Here is a 3,412-nt window from a genome sequence, read left to right on the forward strand (position 1 = left end):
GCGGGACATTGTGTATTCACATCTCCCTGGCATACATGGCAGGGGGGCCAAGTCTTCCCATTTTGTCTAGCTGCCTTCCCCACAGCTGGTAAGCAGAGCCAGCTCTTCTTGCAGTTGAGGTAGTTTAGATCCAAGCAGCCTTTGGCTTCCCACGAGAGCAAACAGCAAAAGTGGCTTTGCAGTTTGCGTGCCAACCTCATCTAATCTTTGGGGCAAGTGGCCAGGGGCATGCTGCGACTGGTCGGCCTTCACCATCATTTGCTGGCTTGCACCACTGACTTTGCAGGGTGACTCAGCTCACCCTTCACCTCAACCAGCCACTCTGTCTTTGGCCATCCCTTCTATCTCGCCACATTCTTCCCCTCCCCAACCAGCTTTCCTTGGTTAAGGGGATAACACAAGCCAAAGCAATCCATCTCCTGCTTCTTAACAGCAAGAAAAGGTGCTCTACAGAAAAACAAAAGAAGTCTTCAGTAATGGCCCTGGAGACAGCTCATTATTATTATCACCGTCATTGCTATGTGGTTCACTTTAGCACTCCTGAATTTTGCACCATAACTTCTCTAGCAGTGGCTTCTAGCAACTGTCCCTCCATTCACCTGGCCACATCCAGGGCACCCACCAGTTCTGACCTTATTGCTCCCTGATACATACAGGATTTGATTTCCAGGTGAAAAATGGGCCTAGGCATACCACAAGTTGCTGTATGAGTGGCCAAACCCAGGAAGCCTTTTATGCGCTTAACTTCCATTCATAATTTTATTTAAGTCCTACAAACATTGCGACTCATTCCTAGTATGGATTATTTTACGGTTACTGTTCATGAATAGTCAGAAACCTGCACTAAGCTTATGCACCTCCTGCTGATGAGGTTCCTCGCACAGAGAACAAAGGATGAATCCCATTCAATTGTGCCAGCATCGTTGCATGCACTTCATGAACCAGCAGTAACACAAAGTACAATGGCTTTGCCTCACGGTGGTGGAGACTGCACAGGATGTTTCAGTCAAACAAGTCTGCAAGAAATGGTCTTGCTCCTGTGCTGTAAATCTACCTGGACGCCTCCATTTGGGAGCACGAGCGCCACAGGTATCAGAGGGCATGTCCTTTATTTTACAGATGGAGAGCACGGGACACATGGCAGCTCTTCACCGATAAATCAGAGAACAGGATTCAGGGCTCTCATCTCCCAGTCCAGCTTCTTATTAACTGTAGCTAAGGACAAAGCAACAACTAACAAGTCAAGCACGTGGCTGATTCATTGACCAATTCCCAACACCTAAGACATTATAACAATGAAAAGGCACCTTGGCAAAAGAGGAAAAACCCATTAATTTAAATTAATGGCACCTACAAAAGCTTTGGCTACACCACAGAAGAATGCACCGCATGACCCTCTATCCAACTTTCCTTTTTTTGGGTCAGTAATAGGCTTTCTCTGATTTCAGTTTTCAAAACCAAGCGGGAGATGCATTTCCCTTGATCGCCATGCCAGTGCTATTCTATGCTGTACAGCTTCCAATATTTGGTTAAGTGCCTCGAGAGGCTTGGCACGAAGGGCAATATGGAAATGTAGTTTTGATTAACTGATCGGTTCCAACTTCCTCTTTGCAGATTCCTAGTGAAGGGTGAAATTTCAAACCAAATAAAGATGTTCCTTCCTATGAGCTTTTTGGGCAATTCTTTTTTCCCCCCTTCAGCCTGTATTAAATCATTCGATGGGAACAGCTGGTGGTCTTTTTATGCTCGTGTTTAGAACTCCAAGCATTTTGCAAACATTAGTTAAGCAATGTAACACTCCTGTGAGGAAGGGAAGAACTGAATGGTAAAAGGAGTCGACAGGCACAGAGCAAGAAAAATTATGGAAAAGCCTGAAACAAAGCCCAAGTGTCAGTCACCTGCTTTACTGAATAAAATGACTTGGCAGGACGTATGTAGAGCTTGTCCAAACACCTCAATTTAGTGTCATAAACATTGCTACTATTTGCCACAAACCCCACCATTTACCTGCTGTGTGGATGAGGAGGAAAACCCCACAGTCTGCTGTTGTGTGGACAAGGATGAGGACCATCCTAGCAAAATTACTAGGACCCTCCAAGGCTACTAGCTGCAGCAAATGGGTATTCAGGGAAAGTAAAACCACTGTGCCCACCCATGCAAGTACGGTAGACATTTTCCACTCGACCAGGAAAGGGCTGGTGTCTCATCTCCATGGGCAAGAGCAGGGAGCCATCCGCTTTCTCCTCAAGGATGCCAACTGAAGCTGCTTGAGCATGCATGGTGCCCAGGTGTGGTACCCTATTCATCCTTAACCCAGGCAGTCCCAAGTCTACCACGTGGTTTTGAATCTCACTGAAACGAATAGATACTCCCTGGTCCACAGAGCTGGCCTCAGCTGACTGATGGGTCTAGGTGGTGGTGAAGTCATGATAGGGATGAGACCAAGCAACTCAATCCCTACTTCTGGATCGTAAGCCAGTCTAAAGTGGTAAAGGTGTGTTCTCCACAGCATGCCACCCGAAATAGCCTCATCGGCTACACCACTGCATTCGAAGCGAAAGTCTTCTTGTAAGCTCTGGATAAATACTAATTTAGGGATCTGCTTTCTCCTCTTAACTCCTGGACTTTAAAAACACAAAATCATCACACTGTTCTTTGTCAGGGGATTCTTCAGAAGTGTCCTAATTGCCATGTTAGTTTGTTTAGACAAGATTGCTTTCATGGGGTTTTATCTTCAAAACGCAGTGTTGTCAAGTAGTGTTTTTCTCTGCTAATACAACACTCTACTGTAATTGAGACTGTTACAGAAAGGGCTTGGGTATATATTCCCCCAAGATTAAAGGGCTCGGCCCAACCCCATTTGTTATACTGTGCTGTGGTGTAAGCTCCAAAGTCACACCGTGGTATCACCTGGTACTTGTGACAGAACAGTAATGAAAAGGGAATGAAAATGTACTAGTCTTGCAACCCCCACCTTCCTTTGGGCTATACAGCTTTATTACTGTGTCTGTTTTTCCTTCTGCCTAAACTCTCAAGATTAATGAGAACATTGCCATGTTAGAGAAATAATGGCAGCTTTGTCAAACACATCCAGGCCCCTATAGTTCATTGACTGGTTAGGAGTTACACAGATACAAGTGCTTTTTAGAAGGATGTCCCCCAAAAATAGTTCACCAAAAGCTAAAGTGCAGCTGCTTCTGCAGCAGAACAAAGGAACTGTTTCACAAGTCATTGCAACAGGTCGGGACTGAAAGAAAAGCATCTCTTCAGCCACAGGAAACCAACCGAGGAACCTGAAGCTAGGCTGGACAGAGGAACATTGCCTCTGCAGAAAGTACTCGAGGATCATTAAATGACCAAAGTTTCATTGCTGATCTGTAGGCAACCCCCCCCCCCCCCCCCCCCACCTCCT

General features: G+C 45.8%; 1 protein-coding gene across 1 annotated transcript in view; it reads right to left on the reverse strand.

Annotated features, from left to right (window-relative positions):
• The window catches only part of LOC102382400 (autism susceptibility gene 2 protein-like), a gene marked incomplete at its 3' end in the record, with an annotated part of 430,875 nt that overhangs the window by 262,027 nt on the left and 165,436 nt on the right, over positions 1–3,412 (reverse strand). The window lies entirely within an intron of this gene.

The sequence above is a fragment of the Alligator sinensis genome, unplaced genomic scaffold (genome assembly GCF_000455745.1).
Source record: "Alligator sinensis unplaced genomic scaffold, ASM45574v1 scaffold1291_1, whole genome shotgun sequence".
Taxonomy (NCBI): Eukaryota; Metazoa; Chordata; order Crocodylia; family Alligatoridae; genus Alligator; species Alligator sinensis.